Genomic DNA, 23,336 nt, shown 5'->3' with positions numbered 1-23,336 from the left:
ATTTATCTGTGAGCCACCTAGCTTTGCCCTCTCTACCAAAAAATATAAAGTGAGTCAGTATCTTCCACAAATCTGTTGTGGTGGTTTTGTACTAGGTCAGTTTGCTAAGTTGGAACACATTTCCCCAAATGCCTATCCTGTATGGCTCCCCGTTAAGGAAGCGCCACAAGGAAAATTTGCACAAAATTTGGACGACTAAAGTGAGGGGTGTGTTGCACCCTGGAGGTCGGTACAAAGCACCAGGCAATGCTGCAGCTTATACTTATTGTCAGCCGGGTGTTTGCTCGTGGGGCAGCAGCCAAACGCACAGCTCCTCCCGCTGGCTCTCCTCTTCCACCTTCTCCAAGCCCTGGGCCCATTGCTTAAGCAGCTGCATGGAGAAGGCACACTCACTTCTTCTCCAAGTTTCCAAGGCATGAGGTTGGAGGTGGTGAGAGACAGATGTAGGTTCCAGTTTGTCTAGATGGGTTCTGGTTTGTCCTCACAAGTTCCAGTTTGGTCATGGTCTCCCTCACTCCAATGTTTTTTTAACCCCAACCTGTGGTGCCGCTGGCCTGCAATGACTTCAGATCCATACCAGATATAGAGGCAACAGCCTTCCATAGATTTCTTCACCACCTCCCATAATTGTGTGAGATCTAATCTCTTTAGTAGATCCCTTATTCTGTACCACTCTGAGTTGTCCTATTTCCCTGATCGAATCCTAACTGGCATACGTATAGGGCATCACCTTGTCCGGCTTCAGTCATTCCGCATGACACACAGAGGTAATATGGAATAGACAGTCTGGGAAGACCACTCTGCAGTTTATCACAATTATTTTTTGCTAATTAGGAGTCAATGAAGCTGTTTCAATTTTATCCATGGCTCACAGGGCTGCAACACTGCACATCTCCAGCAATGTCTGTGGAGTTTCCCAGTGTGCAGCTTGTTCTGCTATAGATGGCAGCCCTGGCAGAGAGGAATATTCTAAAAGTTTCCTCTTTATACGTTCAATGTGTAACAAATAACCAGTCCATTCATGTGGAACCATCCTTGACTCAGTCCAGATGGGATTTAGAGTAATCCAGTGTAGGATAGCGCGTTACTGGGAATACAAATAGAAAATATACTTGAAGGATTTTTAAGTCATTAAAAGCAGAAGAAATTAATTGGATAAGCCAATTAGCTTTAATTGGATAAACCAATTAACTTGAATATTCTAATAACAGATTTACTGGAAATTAAGTGAGGTTATTTGAGCTTTGTTCTATTTTCCTGCTCTAAAGCCACTCAACTGTGAATTGGCAAACCCAAAGAGTTACCAAGTAAATGAATCAATACCACCCTCTCTACCTTCATAGTCTACAGAGGAAATATTTTTCTTAAAATTAAAGACAAGACTAAAACAAAGAGCCAAAACCATAAAGCTTTTCTGGACAACTTTGAAACTCAACTGCCCCCTCTCTACTTGAGACAAACATCTTCACATATTAAGAGGTCACTGATTCTCCTGCCTTACCCAATTCCATTTTCCTTCAAACTTCCACTGTTGTCAGCCTCACCCTTCACCTCCTATTTCTACTCTCCACCCATAATGAAGACAGTATAGATACTAGACCAAGAGCACTGGGATTGGAGTTCCTTGTAGAATTAGTTCTACCATTTGCATGAACTTCCACTTTTTCAGGGCCTCTGTTTGTCCTTCCTTGGGAGATAATGCCTAATATTCTTTACAGCTCATAGAACAGAGGTTTCCTACAAAGAAGTCTAGACTTCTCAGCGTGCAATGCAAAAGAGAGCTGGCACTGGGGTTTGTTTTGCCTGAGTGGATTAACACCTGCCAGGACTGGTCAGCAGAGACTGTCAGAGCAGTGCAGCTGAAGTCAGGTGCTCATCTGCTTCCTGGCTTCTTTCTCAGCCAATCAGCAGGTCTGATACTGTTTTCAGTTAGAGACATAAACACACAGCAATTGGCTTCTGAGAAGTATCTGACTGTGTCTAGCAGGCACCTGCTAGCACTAATTTATTCACCTCTTTGCTAAGTTTGCTGAGAATTGTAAAGCTCAACACAAGACATTCTACTATTGGGCCTAAATTCTTAGGAAGAGTTGAAATAGTTTCAGAGAGAAGCAGCTTTATTTGTAGATCAGAACAACCAATAAATGGACCCCTGTTGGCCCGAGGGCTCCTAGTAATCTTAGCCTAAGTGCCTGCCAAAGAGAAACCCTGAGAAAAATCAGTTCCAGAAAGAGAAAGAGAGTGTCTAGAGTGTTTTTGGAATAGTCCTAGGTAATTTCACACTAATATGAAGCCCCCAAATATTATTGTTAATCAAGCAAAATCCTTCCAGCTTGGGATTTGTTTATTTTCATACACAGTGATAACTCAGGGGACACTGTAGCAATATCAGGTTTTATATGTGAGAGACAGCTGTCATCTCAGCTCTGACAACGTAAGACCGTTAGCCTTGCTTGTTCACCTCATCTTGGGTGGTGAAAGTCATTCGCAGTTGTGTCCAAAAGAGCTTTGAATACCAGAGCTTTATGAAAGAGATTAGTTCATTTTTCCCCTGATACTTTTTTTCCACATACAAAAAGTACCTTAGTACATAAGTTACAAGGACCTCTGACTGATAAGTGATTTATACTAAAAACACTGAACGGAGTCAGAAGAAAGCAATCCCTGCTATTTCCCCAGCTTGGAATTTGGACCCATTCCAGGCATCTCCCTCTGAATCAAGCTCAAGGATCTGCATCTGGGGTACTAGCGAACCGATGAGAGCTTCTGCTTCGGAAAAGTCCTATAACCTCACCAAAGCAGAAGTAGGCTGGCCTTATCGTAAAGGTCTCTGAACAAGTTACTTACGTTTTTTCTAATTTAGTTGAAACTTTAAGATTTCTTTTCCACTTTTATGAGTTTTGAAAGTGGTGAAGAGTGTTTTTCATCTAACCTCTAGCATTAAACCTCACACATCATGTCTACTCTTGCCAGAATTTACAAGGTCTAAATGGACTTTCTGAAACGGGTCGGTACCATCTGATTAGATTCATGACTCTTTTGAGGCAGGCTGGCTGATGCAATCAGCAATCTAGCCAGTAAGGCTTGCATGTAGAAGCTGCTTTGTTAAACACTGTGCAGGGCTCTGTCCATGAGTGGGAATCCACCCCAGCCCCAGATGCTCACACACTTCCTTGAATAATCAGGAGTCTCTAGGTTTCACTTGAAACAAATGGAGAAAATTTTATTGTCAAAACTCACATTCCTGGTTTGTTTTCACAAAATTTCAAGGTTGGAGGGTTCAGTGGGTCATTCTGTCCACCTCTCTGCCTCTGACAGGCTCTCCATCTGAACAGTACCAAGTGGGTGGTGGTCCAATCTAGGTTTAAAAAAGTGCAGAAAAGGGCACTTTTTTACGCCTACTTTAGCAATGCTCTTGACCCTGCTCTTCCCTCCCCCCATAAATGTCCTTCATTATGACCCTCCTATCCCCATTAGAACCCATTTCTCCCTTTTCCATTTTTCATAGGAACTGGATAATTTTACCAGCCAGGGGACACATTTTCTTCTCACTTTCTCCCTGGGGTGGGTCTTATTTACTTCCATGAATAATTGCCATATCAGAGAAGCTGTCCTTTCTGGTGTCAATTTTGGTGAAATTAACTTGGAATAGTGCATTTTCTATCTCAAATTAGGCCTGCTTCCACCACACATACCACAAGTTCATTAAATAATAAAGTAGTAAAGATAAAACCCAGAGGCATTAGTCGTTTAAAATTAAATATACACTATTTTGGAACACATGACACAAATTAGTCTAAGTAAAAAAATTAAACAACTGAGCATTATCTGTTGTGGGAGACAAGGAATAGTCCTGACTTTAAAATAACATGTATTCATTATTTTTAAATGGGTAAAAATAAGGAAAAGTGCACCTATACAAAAATTGAAAACATCCTTAATCCCACTAAACACACATAACTACTGACATCTTACATTTCTTTCCAGATTTCATGTTTTTAATAACTTTATTCATTTTTGCAAACTCTGCTGCTAAGCAAAAAGTCATTAAATTAAAAATAAAATTCCATCCATTTTAATGGCAAAAATGATTATGTTCCACCCCAATGTAAGACAGCAAAAAATTTGTGCAAGTAGAAAAATACGTCAAATTAATGATGAAATCAGTTTCTATAAATAACAATAATTTAAAAGTAAATAAATACATTTGGATCATAAAATTTAATGTAATGAAGGTTTATTGTACTCACCAAGTTAAAAAATAGAGGAAAGCCTTGATTATAGGTGGGTAGCCTAGAGGCGAAGTGTAAGGGAGTCATTTTCTGGAAGGTGGTGAGTCAGTGATAGACTCTCACACAGACAATTTTTTTGAGCTCATGGTTATCTTGCAAATTTTGATGCAAGCAAAAACACTGCAAACTTTAATGGCTTACAATAACAAACATTTATTACTGCTCATGATTCTGTGGGTTAACTGGGCTGTTTTTTCGGTCCAGGCCAGCTTGGGTGATCCCTGTTGTTAGCTAATGACTCAGCTGGAGCTGGCCGGTCTAGAACAGTGGTGGGCAAACTTGTCCTGTAAAGGGCCAGATAATATTTTCAGGCTTTGCAGGCCCTGTTGTCTCTGTTGCCACTATTCAACCCTGCTATTACAGTATGAGAGCAGCCAGCACGGAGTGCAAACAAATGGGTGCAGCTGTGTGTCCCTTGCTTACCCCTGGCTGAAAATGGCCTCAGTCACATGTTTGGCAACTGGCAGGCTGGTTGGTCTGGAGGATGGTCCTCAAACTTAACCATGTCTTAGCATAATCTAAAGAATACATTAAAACACAGATCACTGGGCCTCACCTCCAGAGCTTCTGATTCAGTAGAACTGGGGTGAAGCTGGAAAATTTTGCATTTATACCACATTCAAAGGTGATGCTACTATTGTTGGCGTGGGGACCACATTTTGGGAACCATTGGTCTACAGCATCTTGGCTAGGATGGTTTATCTCTGCTCCATGTGTCTCTCACTCTCTATAAGGCTACCCTGGGCTTTTTCTCTCAGGGTTCGAAGAGCAGCAGGAAGGGAAGTCTCAGTGCATAGGTGCTTTCCAAACTTCTTGTTACATCACATTTGCTATTATCCCATTGGGCAAAGCAAATCACATAGCTGGGCTCAGTGTGGAAGGATAGTACTTAAAGATGTGGGTGAAAAGAAGTTTGAACAAATTGGATGTCATTACTGCAACAAACTACTACGAAGTGTAAAGTTAGAGAATAGAAACACATCTTTAGAACAAAATCAATGCTGAGCACAAGAGAGCTTTGAAACACATGGAAATAGCTCACATGCCCAATGGATGGGAGAATCATAGAAGATACTACCTTTTTATCCCTCTCATTTGATATGTATTTGCAAAGCAAAACATCTTGGGTTCATCCACTCAGGGCATACAATTCAAATTTGTTCCATATGATCTTCTCCAATTAGAAACTGCTGTTGTCAAGAAATGGGTCTTTGCCTAAAATCACAATGTCAATACATGACTTCTTCCAGCTTGTTTATTTAGTGATCTTTGGGGTAAAAGAGCTGTTCTACTGAGATAAAAAAAAAATTGACTGCGTAAAGGAAAAGTGGGATAACCTTTTAAAAACTGTTATAGCAAAAAGTTAACTAGCAGTTGTTACGTGAGATGAGTCTGGGTATGTTAAATATTTTCATGAGTTCTAATAATGAGAAATGGAAGAAATTAGTTTTATTTCAATTAAACTCACAAAATGCATGTTTTAAGGATGACAAATGAAAATAATGGGTTCCACCTTGGTCCTGAAGCACTTTTCTGGTGGGGGCCAGGATAGGGAGACATGCACTGGAACCCATGAGGTACCCTCATTATGTTATGAAAGTCAGCATATGGCTCACAAAACTTGACCTCATAGTTTTGTGACATCATGGCTTTGATTTATAAAAGGTGTCTTGTCACTGTTCTGTCTTTTAGGAATCTGCCTTAAATGAAACACTAATGCTAAAATGAGTGATGCCAAATCCAAACGGCTTACAGTATGCCTAGTGTTGGGTTTTTTATGAGATGCAGAAGTATTTATGTATTTCAGTACAAACTGAAGCACACTGAACTTTTTTTTTTTAACTTGAGTTTACTTTATTAGGGATTAGAAAAATTGGTTTTGTTTATATGACAGTGTGGCTCCAAAATTGATGACAGACCAAATGATTCTATGAAGACTATTCTCTCCTAAAGTAAGTGTAGAATTAAAATACAAGTTGGAGAATAAAATATGCTACCTATACAGAAACCCTGAGAGATCTGCAAGATAAACTACTAGTAAGCCAGTATTTGTGGCTCTGAGCTCTTGGTTAAATCCAGAATAGAAAAGACATTAACCCTAACAAGAGACTTACATCCTTGGTGAGGGCCAGACAGGCAAACATCCTCTGGGACAATAAACAAAATATTTATGAGACCAGAGAAATAGTAGGTTTAAGACTGTGCTGCAGATTGGAAAATAAGAGGGATGAATTAGGAAGCTCCCCATTTCCCCTACTGCGTGCAGATAAGGAGATGACCCATCAAATGTATGTGGTTACTGTGGTGGGTCTTGTAAAAGCTACTACCTGGAGATGCTAGTTGGTATAATGGAAAAGAACGAAGCCATTTGATCTTGTCCCTGGACCATAAGTCTTCCATAATTTCTACCTTCAAATTCTGTTACTGGTAGTAGGTATGGCTATCATCTAGACCCTTTGGAGCTTCCCAGAGATACTGCTGAAAAAGGGTTGCAGCCAAGGAGCTCTGGATTCAGCTTCTAAGCCAAGGGCCAGAGAACAATGTTGGCTGACCCAGGTTTCCTACCCCCACCAAGTGGTATAAATGAACTATTAAAAGATAAACTGAGGCACATTAAAATTCTTAAGAGTTTATTTGATTCAAATGTGATTCAAATTTTTAAATTTGTATGAAAACACAAAAGACCCCAAATAGCCAAAACAATCTTGAGAAAGAAGAACAGAGTTGGGGAAATCATGCGCCCTGACTTCAGACTACACTATAAAGCTACAGTAATCAAAACAGTATGATATTGGAACAAAACCAGAATAACAGATCAATGAAACAGGATAAAAAGTCCAGAAATAAACCCACGCACTTGTGGTCAATTAATCTATGACAAATGAGGCAAGAATATACAGTGGAGAAAAGACAGTCTCTTCAATAAGTGGTTCTAGAAAAACTGGAAGCTACATGTAAAAGAATGAAATTAGAACATTCTCTAACACCATATACAAAAATAAACTCAAAGTGGGTTAAAGGCCTAAATGTAAGACCGGATACTATAAAAGTCCTAGAGGAAAACAGGGAGAACATTCTTTGACATAAATTTCAGCAATAGTTTTTTTGAACCAAATCCTAGAGTAATGGAAATAAAAGCAAAAATAAACAAATGGGACCTAATTAAACTTAAAAGCTTTTGCACAGCAAAGGAAACTGTAAGCAAAATGAAAAGACAACTTACAGAATAGGAGAAAATATTTGCAAATGACATCATCAACAAAAGATTAATTCCAAAATACTCAAACAGCGCATACAGCTTAATATCAAAGAAACAAATAGCCCAATGAAAAAATGAGCAGAAGATCGAAACAGACATTTCTCCAAAGAAGACATCCAGATGGCCAACAGGCACATGAAAAGATGCTCAATATCACTAAGTATCAGAGACATGCAGATCAAAACTACAATTAGGTATCCCCTCACACCAGTCAAAATGGCCATCATTAAAAAGTCCACAAGTGACAAATGCTGGAGAGAGTGTGGAGAAAAAGAATCCTTCTACACTGCTGATGGGAATGTAAACTGGTGCAACCACGATGGAGGACAGTATGAAGGCTCCTTAAAAAACTAAAAATAAACTTACCATATGATCCAGCATTCCCACTCCTGGGCATATATCCAGAGAACACTATAATTTGAAAAGACACATGTCCCTCAGTGTTTATAGCATCACTATTATACAACAGCCAACACATGGAAACAAGCTAAATGTCCATCAACAGATGACTGGATAAAGAAGATATGGTATATATACAATGAAATATTATTCAGCCATAAAAAAAGAATAAAATAACGCCATATGCAGCAACATGGATGGTCCTAGAGATTATTATATTGAGTAAAATAAGTCAGACAGAGAAAGACAAATATCATATGATATAACTTATATGTGGAATTTAGAAAAAATGATACAAATTCTATTTACAAACCAAAATCAGACTTGCAGACATAGAAAACAAACTATGGTTACCAAAGAGGAAAGGGTGGGGAGGGATAAATCAGGGGTTGGGGATTAACAGATACACGTTACTATCTATAAAACAGATAAACAACAAGGACCTACTGTACAACACAGGGAACTAAATTCAATTTCTTGTAATAACATATGATAGAAAAGAATCTGGAAAGAAAATGTATACATGTATGCATATGTGTAACTGAATCACTTTGCTGTACACCTGAAACATTATAAATCAACTACACATCAACAAAAAAAATTTTTTATATGATTCAAATAAGGCAGCAGCAAACTGGAAGTGGTTAGATGTACTCTTCTTATAGGGACTTGGAGCAAGTCTTTTTATTAAAAAGATGTTGAAATACAGCATAGAAATTATTTGATTAGCTATAGCTTAAACAGTTGCCTTATCTGGGGAAGCCTAGTTGGTTGTTTTTTGTTAGTTGCTTTTAAGTTTCGTTTTCTCGGATTCCAGTGCGTTGACTCTGGCATAGGTTTTCACTTTGCTTGGTAGGTTACCAAGGTATCCTCATAGACACTAAAAGCCACCTCAGTCTAATGGTCTCCTTGTTTAAACATTTTATTAACAAAACTCATCCCAGCATCCCTTACTGTCACCCAACATCTTCTCCAAGCTACGACCTCTCTGTAATTCCTGAGGCCATCACACAGAGTCATGGCCCACTGTGGTCCAACTTTTCAACAAATCACATTTAAGAACATGAACAGTGACTTGCTGACACGCTAAAATACATGCTGGCCAGAAGGGGGTTACTTTATGAAACTTCCCAGATTTAAAAATGGATTATGCTGTGGGATTGAAAACAAAATGTTATCTATCGATGGTCATAGATAAAAGGTATTAAGTCCCAATGTTTCATTTCATTATGCTGTGAATTTTCAATACTTGGCTTTTATGCTATCTTCTTGCAAAGTATTAACAGAGGCGTATTTGGTGTAAAAGGATAAATTAGGAGATGGAACCCCACAATTGAAATTTATGGGAGGTTAGATCTTGCAGCTTGTTTTTTCACGAAGTTCTAGAGACTTGTTAACTGCTTTGGGTGTCTCTAGGGTGTCATCAATTAATTGAACTCTGGCCTTGCAGAAGGTGATTGATATGCAGGTGATTGAAGCAGTGGCAGTGTCTGCCTATTAATTACCCTTCCTGAAAACTCCAGTTTTTCTCAGCCCATCTAGAGAAATGTGGTGGTGAGAGAAATGAGTCTGCTCGTTCATAGATCATGTGTTACCTACTCATCACTTGGGAGGCGGTGCTTGTCAAAGACAAAATGGAAAAAGATGTAGGAAGAAAGACATTTTAACGCTGTAGCACTGTTAGAAGACATGTCATTAACCCATTTCCCCCAAGACATTGTGTTTTGTTTTGTTTTGTTTTGTTTTGTTTTAGGAAAACAAGCCTCATGGGGTTTAGCTGGAGTCTGCAGATGTGGAAGTGTTGAGGTCTAAATGCACTTGGGCCCCAACTTCTTTATAATAATGGACCGTCATTCATTAAGTACTTTCTCTGTGCAGAGCATACATACGTACAGGCTTTCTGTACATTTTCTTAGATATTTCTCACAACAGTCCCATTTAGCAAATAAGCAAAATGATGTTCAGAAAATTTCCCATGATCTCAGAGCCAGAAGAGGCAGAGCTAAGACCTAACTGATGTCTGCCTCACTTCAAAGCCAATGAGAAATTCTTGGGAGTTTATTTTATTGCTTCACTTCCTTACCTTAAAATATATGTGGAAAGGAATAAGAGGAAGCAGTAGAAATGGGAGATGGGGTTTATATGTTAATATTCTTGACAAGGTTGTCCTGAACAAGAATTTTATAAAATACAGAGAAAGGTTAAATGTGGGTTTGTGAGTGTGTATATACAGTTTTCACACTTACAAACTGCAAAACCCCCTCAGGATAAGGGGGAAATGCATCCAGAGGAAATAGTCTTTTAATATTTTTGACCTCCTCTGTGGGAAATAGACAGCTGCATTATGATCCGAACAAGGGGAGGGGAAGGCGCTGCTAAGAAGGGAGGAAAAGACTGCATTTGCTTCTTTATTTAAATGAGAAATTTTAAATCCATGATTTCAAGATTGCTAAAGTACTGTTTTTCTTAAGAAGGAATTTGCATCACATGAGATCTTATGTCTTTTCCCCATGACGCATGGCCTCTGCCCTTTGAGGGTGACACACATATTTGTTTTGAGAGCTTTGGAGAGTGTAAGCCACAGCCACCACACCCTACTGTTAGCCACTTTTAGAAGCAGAGATACCAGTTGTCCGTGCGGAAACCATCCTTTGTCCTAACCTGAGATTTCAGGTTCAGGCCCAGAATGAATTTTGGATTTACCCCATGCATGTCATAAATGCTCCTACTCAACCAGCTAAGGAGATCATTGCTAGTAGAGCGTTTTTGAAGTTGGCTTTTCTCTAAGGAGTGTTAAGGAGATGGCGTCTCATAGCTGGGGGTGGAGCCGCCATCATTCAACAATGTGAGTTCATTCCCCAGCCTCATCATTTGCTGGCTATGGAGTTGAGAAGAAGTAATGTCCCTATGCCTGGATCTTCTTGTTTGTGAGAGAGATGACAATTAAAGAATTGTTGTGAGGATTAAATAAAATGTAACCTGCAAAATATTTAAACCAGTACCTGACTCTAAATAAATATTACCTATCATTAATTGGTAAAGAATTCAAGCCATATCTATTTTTCCTTTCCAATATTTTCTTGTTAATTTATCCACAGTTGTTTTCTCTTTCTACTCTTCAATCAGTACCCCCAAAGTCTCCATTCACCTTCTGGATGGATATTTTTGACTTTCATGATTTTTATTTATTCTGGGTCCCAAATATTAATCCACAACAAAACAAATCATGTAAAAAAACCCAAATCATCACAATTTTTAAATCCAAATCAGAGCCAATATTTCTTTCTTTATTTCCTTTTTTAAAAAATCACATCACATTTCATTTCTACATTTGTACATTTTTAAAGAGTTTGACATGTTAAACTAAAAGGATTATTTAAAGTGAATTGTCAATGGACACCTTATACAAAACCTTTGTTATCTGTTTTCCCCCAGTTGTACACCATATTCCAGAGTCACAGGGTTCTGAAGAAGATGATACTGTGAAACACAACTGCTTACTTCAGTGATGGATGGGTAGGTGGTGGGAAACTTACTGGAGAGTTTACTTTTCCAAGTTTGAAATGTTCAAAGTAGACATGTGTTAAGTCATCCATCAGAAATGTGGAACGCAATGACAGAAATAACCAGATGCCCTGTAACAAGATGCCACAGGGAAACATGGAAAAATGAAATAACTATACTTTTCTCTCTTTGTGCAACCTGAAGGTTTACTTGCATTTGTGTGCAGTTATTACTTTTCAAAAGACATTGCATGAATCCTAGGGAAAAAATTCCGTAACATCCTCAATGTTTATGGAAAAGCTTAACACTATTCTAATTATTATTTTTTTAGGCCTTTGTAAAAGAAAGGGAAAAGGATTATTCAGTAAGTCCAAAAATATACTTTTGAAAGAAGAATCGTTCTTGGTTGCCATGGTAACAAATAATGTTTTCTTGCTTATGTATTGCCTAGTGGATTTGTGGTGACAATTATTTTCTCAACACATAACTTTATATTAACACATACTGTTGGGCAATGAGAGTGACCGGAGGAACCCAGCATGATGAAATCATAACACACAAAGGAGAATATAAAGTTGAACAATAGTTAAAATGGGAAAACCACTTTCCTCCCAAAACTGAAAAACTTGCTACAAATATAATGTACTTTTGAAACTTACTAGTCATTATCCCTATCATTAATATTTGTTGAATTAGCTAATTCTTGTGAAAAGTCCTCTGTAAAAGTGAGGTGATGACGATGGTGAGCAATTAGTAGCAAGAGTTGTGTTGCTTGCTGTCTGTACGAGGATCCTTTGGAAACTGGAAAGCCTTGCATTTCAAAATTTAACTGGAGTGAAATGAACACCTAAACTCCCTGAGCCCACAGGAAGCTCTGCTTGAGCCTTGGGGGAAGGGACGTGGCTGAGAGGCCCCACTGCTTGGGGTTGAGTAAGAATCCACATTCTATTTCTTTTTGTGTGTCAGGAATAACCCTTCTGTCCCTAATCCCCTAGCAAACCGTGTGCAACTTGAAAGCCAGTCTTCTCATAGCCGAGTGCTGTTTTTTCACAGCAGTACCCTACCCCTACATCTTCTTCTCAGCTATTATTTGATTACTTAGTCATTTGGCAAATGGCTCCTGTCTTGTTTATCAGCACATACTCCTGAAAGCAACATGGAATAGTGGTTCAGATTTCTTCTTTGCCCCAACCTTGGGAGAGTTAACGATGCTACAGCTAAAGCTTCTGTTTCCTTAACAATTAAAAGGGGATAAAGATAGTTACCATAGAGGGATATCATGGGAACTAAATAAAATCAGTCATGTCAAGGGCTTGATACAGTACCTGGCACAAAATATTTTTTCAAAAATTGTTAGCTGCTAGTATTATTACTATGTACCACCTTCTGTTCTGAAAGGTCAAGTTCATGTCCTGACCCTGCATGAAGCCTTTCCCATCATGGCAGCCCTCATCGATCTTCTTCCCAAATCCCAAGTACAGGCGTTACTACCCAGTTTGAATCACACGTGACAACAGTAATGATAACGAAACAAAGATTTAATGTTATATTGCCTTGTGTTTTAGCATCTTCTCTCCAACTAGAAGATAGATTTCTTGAGGTCAAATCCTAACTTCCACTATTTATTCATCTTTAATTTTAAAATGTCTTCTCTGCATAAAATATGTTCCTGGAACTAGAAGGTGATGTCGGGCATATGATGATGACAGTGTCGAGGTGCCCATCACTGGTACTCAGTCCAGTAAGGACTTAGGACAAGTACATGCAGACCAACAGGATAAGGCAGTATAGAGAAACAAAGCAGCTCAGGTGATCCAAAGAGAAAGAACACAGGCCTGGGCTGACCAAGGAAAGCTGGAGGGAGGAGGAATACTTTCTCTTCCTATTTAAACTGAATATAAGAAGATGTGCAGTGGAAAATTTGGAAGATTTGACATAGAGAAGTAATGGGTGGGGAGGAATTCCAGACAGGGAATACCATGGGCTTGGTGAGGTGGGAGCTGTCTAATTTGCCTGGGGTCCCCTATCTAGAAGGAAGCAGTAAGAGAGGTGAATGGATAGACTAAGCTAAAACATACATCTATCCCTAATATAAACCATGGTCCAAAAGAGACCACTGGAAAAAGATCTCTAGAGGTCTTTCCATGTGTGATATTTTTATTCTAAGTAGCAAAGCAAATCTAGCAGTTGACAAAGTTACAAAGTTGTATTATATTTGTCCCAGCATATCCATTATCCCTCTCTGCATGTTTTACCAAGACTTTGTAATACAGCCCCACCCCTTCCCATTAAAAGCCACTCCCTCAAATCTGCCATTCACATTATAGTATAAATTAACTCCACAAAGTCTAAGACTTTCCTGTCACCATGAAGGTACACCTGTCAAGGTTGGGGGATAGAACATATTATGCACTGGTTTATTAGCTTTATAGATTTTAAGTATTTAGTTTTTAGACCTCCAATTGTAATATTGCTAGGGCCTCAGAAATTTTAGGAGCAAGTTTAGTACAGTGAACAGGTTAGTAAGTACTGATCCTGGGATGATAGCTGCCTGTCCTTTTCCTCAGCTTTATATTCTCTGCTTGCTTACCATCAGGTTGACCACAGTGTTTCAGCAGTCAAAGGAGAACACAGCTTCACAGCGGCTGGTCACTTTGGGTTAAAGTGGAAATTACTGTTCATTCTTAGCTCTATCAGCTCCATATACACTGGGACTTCCATAAACCAAAAGCAAGTGGTAATTGTCACAGTCAAACTGTGGTCCCAATGGGCATGACAGCCATGATGATTTTCTAGGAAACGTTGGCATTGCTGGTGCTTGTAATGGGGTGGAAGGGGAAGGAGAAGTTTCTGTGAGCCTGCTATCCACATACTTGCTGTTCCCAGTATGTCTTGCCTGACCGCATACCTTTATTTTTATAGGAAGAGAATTATGTCGAAGACATGAGTTTTATTGTACCCAATAAATGAAGTTTCTGGGATGTCTCCTGAGCAGCTACAAGGTGAAGGATAAGAATGCTGGTTCTTGGAAAATGCCCAAATGGATTTGGCAGTTTACTGTCTGAAAAAATGGCCTCAGAATAAAGAAATCACCTTCTCCTCCTCCCTGCAAGGCAGCCAGTTCCATGGGAAAAAAGAAAAAGAAAAAGAAAAAAAAATAGAAAGCACTGTTCCACTACAGAGCAGGAAATGAGGAATAGCTTTACAACAGAAACGATGTGGGAAATTCTTTATGTTGGCAACATGTAATTTCCCAAAATAGAAGCTGGCCAGAACCAGTTTAACTATTTGGGAATAAATATTGTGGCATTTTTACTTACCCAGAGCATTCGGCGAAGACTCCTTTAGGCTGCAGATGCCAAAGAGGTCGTGTCTAGGCTGTGGGGTCTCTTCTCTTGTGATGCTCCAGAGACAGTGGCATTGACATCGAGTTCCCAAAGGCCATTTGAAAAATTACCTTTTTCCCCAGCTTATTGGAAAATTGAAAAATATATCTTCACAGGTATTAACTGTTTGACTCGAACAACTGGATCATCTCAGTTATGTTGGATTCTTTGGTTTAATATTCCAGATATCTGTAGGAACCCAATATATTTCATTCACTCCCTTTTCTTTCTTTAAAGCAACCCTTTTCTTGATGCCAACAGTGTCACCATTTACCCAGATGCTATATACGAAACAGAGAAACTATGCTGGTTGGTCAATCTCTTCCTTTCCATTTCAATCTTATGTGAACTAAATTAATCTTAAAAGTAATGTGCTGTCACTTTTTCTCAAAACAAGGCACCTACTGAGTTCACAAAAAGATCGACAGCTTAATTTATAAAGGTTTATCCATACACATGGCTTTCTGGATTCTCTTGTGTCTATGAGGGTGTGTTTGTGAGACTAGAGGTCTTGTTCGAGCAGTCTAGGGACAAGCTAATCACCTGAGGGGACATCTTATATGTGGCTTGGCTTCCCCTTGCTGGAACCACAGGTCTCACTTGCCATTTACGTTGAAATCAAGATGTTTATTCATTCATTACCAAGTGAGTACTGGTGAAGGCCAGGAGCTGTAGACCTAATGGTCATTGCTGATGTAATAATCAGGGCTCCTCACCTTAGAGAAAATGAGCCCAGAGACTCTAGGGACAAAAGAGTCCAGACTAAGAATGAAGGGTGGGAACATGTGTTGAATGTTCACTCTGAAGATGGTTGTTTAATAAGGACTTTAAAAAACAAAATCACATGTAAAAATACACAAAGCCAAACTAGTAACACAAGTTGCCCACTCTCCTGGCCTTTGACAAAAAAAAAAAAAAAATGCCATTTTTGTTATTTTAAAAAGAGGCTTAAATTCATTTATCTTCCAGTATCTGAAAATAATACTGCTAGCAAATTAAGACAATATGAAGTGTCCATGAACATCTCTTTAACCGCAAGAAACAAAAAGTAATGACCTGAGCTTGAACTTCAAAGACATCCCACTCCTGATATGCCGGCGTTTACCAGTTAATTTGGAAGCTTGGGAACAAATCACTCTTTGATTTTTGGTGAAATGTTCACTCCCCAGCCTGTCAGCAAAGTCCTCATGAGATAGTGTCTTTCCTTGCTCTCACGTTCAGCCCAGCTTGGTCTCAGTGTGGAACATCTTGCATGGCCCAGCAGTTTTTTTGCAAGGAATCCAGGGAGCTGTGAATGTCAGGCACGTTTAAGTATGATCCTGAGCATAGGAGCTTTCAGCTTAGTCTTTTGTGCAGAGATAATGGTTTACGTTAGATTGATTATATGCAGACTGAGAAGTGTATCTTGTGCAACAACTCTGAGGCGTGCTGAAAGATAAAAATCCCATTTGCTGCATTTTATATTGGTGGTCTCTGACGTGGGCAACCCAGAACCGCATAGTCCTTATAAATCACAGATATAATGAGGGCCAGATAGCAGCTCGCTTAACTGTTAAATGAAGTGTTTCTTTACTTCAGGCTGAAGGATGGCATATTTGTTATCTAAAGCCGCATGATATCAGGTTGAAAGAAGTCTTGTATTTCTATCTCTGAATGCAGACAAGATAGCTGGTTAGTTTTGTGAACATTCCTGGTGTTGCATAGCAATGTTTGCAAGGAAGCTTAATTTGTTCACTTTTATTTAGTTTTTGTAATTCTCTCCGGGGAAGGCCTTCAGTACTAAAGATGAACTGCTTTCCGATTTCTTCCTCTTAACTTTTTGCCACCCGCCCTGTGGGCAAAGAACAAAGGCATGCCTGTGGTAATTCATCAGCGTAAGTCTCTAGCTGGCAACCGAGTTCTCAGGTGGAAAAGCAGTATAATTCCAGGAAGCAAGAACAAATCCAGACCCAATAATCCTGCCTGAGTGGAACACAAGCCTCATGAGTGAAAACACCTTTGCTTCTAATGTTTCATTAATCCCAGTTTTATAGGTAGCAGTTTATTTTATGTCTAATAGAGCTATTTCCAAGTGTTTTATAGTAGGATGCATTTCCATATCTACAAGATGAATGGTAATTCCAGTTTCATAAGTGGAGAAACAGGAGCACGGAGGGGTTACAAGGCTTGATGCTAGAGTCACTGGCAGAAACTGTTTTCTACCCGTACCATAAACACACGCACACGTGCATATGCACACACATAGTCACACAAACACAGTCACAAACACATGCACGTGGAAATACACATACACTCTCACATACTCACCCATATGCACACTCACAGACTCCACACTCACACACATACACACACTTGCATACATACACATACAGTCACAAGCATGAAGACCTTAAAGGAGAGACTGTATTACACAAGTTGGAAGAAAAATAACCTGATTTATGAAAATTTTACAAGACCACTTAACTTTTTTTCTTTTCAAGCACGTTTGGTAACTTCAACAACCCAAACAAAGTCATTTATTTAATATTTTTATTGCTCAGCAGAAATACTCAGGGGGGTTGTTTTAATGAAGACTGAAATACATTGTAAGTACTAAAAATTTAAGAAGCAGCTCCCAACGAAGAGCTTGGTACATAGAAGGCATTTGATGAATGTCCTGAATTTTTAAAAATCTTTATTTAAAAATATTGTGGACTGCAGGTTAAACATGACAGACTGAACACCTGTGTTTATCTCCATTTCCTCCTGAAACTCTATTAAAATGAGAATAAAGCAAAATAAATGAATAAATGAGGTATAGTCCACAGGAACAAAGACACGTCAGAGAAAATGAAAGCAAACAAAGACATCAGCAAAAATTGAAGAAAGAAATCCAAAGAAAGAATGCAAATTGATTTCACAGATTAGATAACTCAGAAACCTACATGCTTATAGGGAAGGGAAGCCATCAAGCCATAAGCAATCTGTGCTCCTGAACTGTGCCAGGTCTTGGAACTGGGGATTCAAGGTATCTATGGAAACCAAGGTGAGGGGCAGAAGTGAAAAAGGGCAATTGGTTGAAGGTCTGTATCAGGCCCTCCAAAGTCTTCTCCGTGGTCCAGAAAGGTGGGACTGTACTCTGTAGAGAAGCCTTTCACTTGGAAGAGAGATCTAAACAAATGACAGAGAGATCTAAAAGCAAATGAAATTGGAGGAAACATAGCAATGGACAGAGCTGAGACTATTGTAAAAGATCAGTATTTGTTGATAAAATATTGCAGCTGTGAAACAGCAGAATGTTATTGAAAAATAATAAGGGCCATTCAGGGAAGAATAAACTCACTGAAATCTAAAACATATTAAAATGGAGATTTCAATAGAAGAGTTGAAGAATAAAGTTGAGGAAATACTCTAAAATTAAAGCAAAAAGACAAAAAGATGGAAAGCAGGGAGCAAAAGACACAAAAATTAGACGTTTTATTCAGAGGGGTGAATATGCAATAATAGGAGTTTCAGAAAGAGCAAACAGAAAAACTAGAGGAAAGTAAATACTAAAAAACAAAAACAAAAAAACAAGAAAACTTCTCCAAAGGATGCAATCTCCAGATTTAAAAGATCTACCATGTGTCCCAAACAATTATGAGAAAGATCCAGACTTCAGCATATCATCATGAAATATCAGGCCAACTGGTATTTGGAGAGGATACTAAAAGATTCCAGAGAAACAAAACAAGGCAAAACCAAACAGCAGAAACAAATAAACAAATATAAGCAAAAATTGGTTACATACCAAAAAAAGGACATGGAATAGCATCAGAATTCATAAAAAGAAACTTTACTCATGAGAAGGCAATAGAGAAATGCTTTCAAATTCTGGATGGAAAAATGATTTTCAACCTAGTTCCTATACACAAGGCAAACTATTACTCAAATGAGAGTATAAAGACACAAGGTTAAAAAAAATTGCCTCACTTAACGTCCTTTCTTGGGAGACTGTAGTGATGAAAGTAACAAACCCTTATGTGATATTCAGTGTTTGCCAGGTAGTGTTCTAAGTACATAGTAACTCATTCACTCCTTACAGAATTTCTGTGACGTAGTAACTCTTATGAAGAAATTGAGGCCCAGAGAGGTTGAAATTCTTGCCCATGGTCACCCTAGTTAGTAAATGGACAAGATGGGCTGTGGATCTCAGCAGGCTAGTTCCAAAGTTGCTGTTCTGTCCTGCTGCATTTTCCCTCAGAAACACTAGGGAGAGAAATTAGAGGCAATCAAAGTACACTATGTGGCTCAGCTGTGAGTAAAGCCCCTTGGTCATAATGATGGAAAACTTGAATACTGATTTAATGGAAGCTACGTAACTATTTTGAGACTTGTGGAGAAGTGTGAGTTTGAGGGAGTGTGAGCACGTGTGTGTGTGATGTGGGTGTGTGGTGTGCTTTGGGAGTAACTAGAGAGTCACATTCTTACCTTCGTAGTACAAAGTGAATAGATAATCTCTCAAACTGAAAAATCAACCTGATTTGTCTCTGCCTAGAACACAGAAAGGACTCAATAAATGTGAATGAATAAATGGATGTTCCAATATACATTCATTTTTATGTTTACATAGCACTGTACTTGAAAGACAAGACAAATAGCTTTTATTGATCTCTGACATGCTATGTGTGTCATGGAGAAATTTTTATGATAAATTTAAGTAAAAAATCGTACTTTTTCAGAACAAAATATGCATATGTGTATGTATATAATTACAAATACATAGGATTATATATGTCGAGTAAAATCTATGCAGGGATAAATTCTAAAGTGCTATCAGTGTATTGGGAAGAGGAGAATTTTGTACTTGATAAGCTGCTATATTTCCTAAAATTTTTCAATAAGTATTTGTTAATTTTGTAATTAAATTTAGAGATTTAAAATATATTTAAATCATCACCAACAATTTAATTTTTTTTAACCTTTAAGGGTCAAAATTCTTGTGATTTGTGTTCTAACACCTTGAGTTTGCTGAAACATTGCTTCAGTCAAGTATAACAGTCAATCAGTTTTGGTGGAGAATAGACTGAGTAAGGGATATCCGTGTCATCGGGGATGTCACTCAATTAGAGACCCTGAAAATTATGGGTTATAGATAAACTACTGGGACTCTCAGCACAAAAACTGGAAAACTGGGAGGCTGCTTTATTGGCAGCTATGGATCCAATAAAATCTTGACATGCCAACATTTCTCTGACTTCCAAGCCAATAGCAGTCAGGTTGGGGCCTGCCCAGAGATAAAGGCAATAAAATCTGAACAGATCTGTTTGTATGTCAAACTCTGCTGCCGGTGTCCAGCATATAAGGTAACTGAAAGGGAGAAAGCAGGTTTATTCATTCCTATCCAGAACCTTTCACACAGATTCCTGGACACACAGTCCCATCATATTGTCCGAAGTCCTGGGTGGGCTTCTTCTCAAAGGAAGCATTTCACAGGGGAGGGAAGGACTTGCCAAGGTTCTAAAACTTTCACTCCCTGTATTTGTTTTTTTAATGTATTTGTTCCAATTTCAAAGTAGAATTTCACGCATTCCTTCCCTATTCCCCCCAAATTAATGAAGTCCTTCCTTCATTAAGGTATAGCCAAGTATACTTGTTCTTCATACAGACCTCATGTTGGGGTGTGGGGGGAGGGTTGTTTAGGGGTTATGTTTAGGTAGTGTCTTGGACTAAGCATATGGTTGGTTATGTACACACAGAATGGGGAAGTGAAGCATCATGGATCCTTTAATGAGAAAAGCCTAAAGTAAACAGAGTTTTTCATCTACGTTATGCCAAGAGCTGGAATAATAAATACAGATAGGAGGTAGCCTCATACTTCAAATAATTTGTTGAAATTACATTCACAAACTCAGCCTGTTTCTATTTGTGCAGTTGTTAACCATAAGGACAGTTGTAACCCTTGCTGAGCTCTGGACAACTGCCTTGCCAGTCACCACTCACATCATCTCAGCCTTGGAGACTAAAATTAGTTGACGCTGCCCAAGTGTCCAAACTATGATCGATTGTCTCAACTTTAAGGGCAGACCTTTGAGTTTGATTGGCAGATCAAAATGGCAACTATCTGGTTGGAGGGCCAAAGATCATGCTGTTTCTGTATCTTATTATATAAACAATGCTGCCAAGAAAAAAGCAGGGAAACCAGAATAAAGATAAACGGGAAAAAATACCAGAATGACAACGAAGGTCATTGCTTAATTTTAAGTACGTGACATATTTCATGAAACAGTCTTTCTAAAGTTTATGTTCTAATAATTCCTCCTGTATTGTCCTGAGCAAAATAATTAAGCATGTTTCAAAATTCTATTTGTGTCTTAAGGCTTTGTTGTCAATTCTTCAGGAAATGATCTAAGATATGTAATCTACAAGGCTGGGTCTACCAACATCCAAGCTTTGTAGAAGTAAAATATTGAGTAAATCATGTTTGAAATAAATAATGACAAACTCCGACATATGGATTTGTGTGCAAAGAGAGATGTTTTGACAGTAAGTGGGACAGAGTTTATGAATATGTTTTATACTTAATATTTTTCAAAAAACAAAATTTTTTTTATTTTCTCAACAGAGCCCACCTTCCTCATCTCCTGTCCTTCCTTTAACTCACTCCATTTAGGCTTTTATTCCTAACTTTTCACTGAAACTGCATTTATCAAGGTCACAAATAAACTACATTGTGCCAAAGTCAACATCAGTTTATCTTTCTTTAGCCTCTGGATAGTATTGAATGTAGTTTATCATTCCATTCTACTTCAAATACTATATACTATCATCTTTCATAACAACGCAATTGCTGGCTTTTCCCTCTACCTCACTGACCCTCCTTTTCAGTCTTGTTTGCTAGATTTTTCTCTTTTCTTATAACTGTTGATCTGGGAATGCTCTACAGATTTACTGTCTACCTTCCTCTTTCTGTAATTCCTTCCTTGGGTGTTCCCGCCTAGTCCATGCCTTTCAGCAGTATCTCTATATGAACCCTAATGTTCATAGCAGCACTATTTACAATAGCCAAGACATGGACTCAACCTAAGTGTCCATCAACAGATGACTGGATAAAGAAGACATGGTATACGTATACAATGGAATATTACTCAGCCATGAGAAAGAATGAAATAATGCCATTTGCAGCAATATGGATGGAACTAGGGATTATCACACTAAGTGAAATAAGTCAGAGAAAAACAAATATTATATGGTATCACCTATATCTAAAATTTAAAAAATAATACAAATGAATTTATTGACAAAATAGAAACAGACTCACAGGCATACAGAGCAAACTTCCTGTTACCAAAGTGGAAAGGGGCTGGGGGGGATAAATTAGGAGTATGGAATTAACAGATACACACTACTATATATAAAGTAGATAAACAACAAGGACCTACTGTAGAGCATAGGGAACCTATAGTCAATATTTTGTAATAACCAGTAATGGAAAAGAATCTGAAAAATACATATATATATAACTGGGAAAAAATAGTATCTCTAAACTGATGACTTTCAAAGTCTTACTTTCAGCTTGGCCAATATCTTAAGCTCTAGATTCATGTATCCAACTGCTACTTGACAACTGTAGTTGTCTAATTTTCATTGCATTCTTACCATGGACCAAACAGAACTATCCAATCTCATTATTCTCCCCTAATTCACTGCCCCCAAGTCTTCTCCATCTTGGTAAGTGGTACCACTATCCATCTAATTGCTCAGGGTGCACAGGAGAGGGAACAGGTTTGAGGACCAAGATAATCAGTTCAGTTTTGGACATGCTGAGTGACTGTATTATTAAGTTACTCTATCTTCCAGTTAAGTGTCATTAAAGGAAAAACCATCTTCTATTGTAAGTTTTTAAACACAGATGACTCTCCATTAAACCAACCTACTAATTCTCTTTTATTCTGCCAAAAAAAAAAAAAGGTCTTTGATCCAAACATATAAATGTACTGTATGCATAAGGAGATGTCATTTTAATCAAATTTACATTTGAAGTGTCACAAGGAATTTTTATTCTTCCTGTCGTTATTTATGTAAAGGAAAGTATTGCCAAAATTAAAGGCAAAGGAAATTAGCTCGTCTAGTTAATGTCAGAGGACATGAAACATTTTTACTCTGATAGAATGAAGCAATGGAAGATTTTTGAAAAACCCTACAGAGTTAATTTAACTTCATTAGAAAAGACTATAGAGCAAGATATTGAAAGGCTGATTTTTTTTTCTTAATGAGGAAAAATGCCAAGATAAATGAGTTTTAACCCTGAAATTAGAAACAGATTGTTTATGGAGAGTTCATTGGTGAGTCCACATTCCAGAATGTTCTCTCTCCTCCCTCATCCTCATTCATGGTACTTAAAGGTACAGCCCCAGCCACACCTGGTTCACTGAGATGTCACAGAATCACTCCATCCATATCCGCCTCTCCTTCTCTAAACCCCTTCTAGTTTTGTAACTAAGAGTTTAGCACTCTCCTTTTCCACTAATGGATTCA

Source organism: Camelus dromedarius, chromosome 6 (genome assembly GCF_036321535.1).
Source record: "Camelus dromedarius isolate mCamDro1 chromosome 6, mCamDro1.pat, whole genome shotgun sequence".
Taxonomy (NCBI): domain Eukaryota; kingdom Metazoa; phylum Chordata; class Mammalia; order Artiodactyla; family Camelidae; genus Camelus; species Camelus dromedarius.
This window is presented reverse-complemented; position numbering follows the sequence as displayed.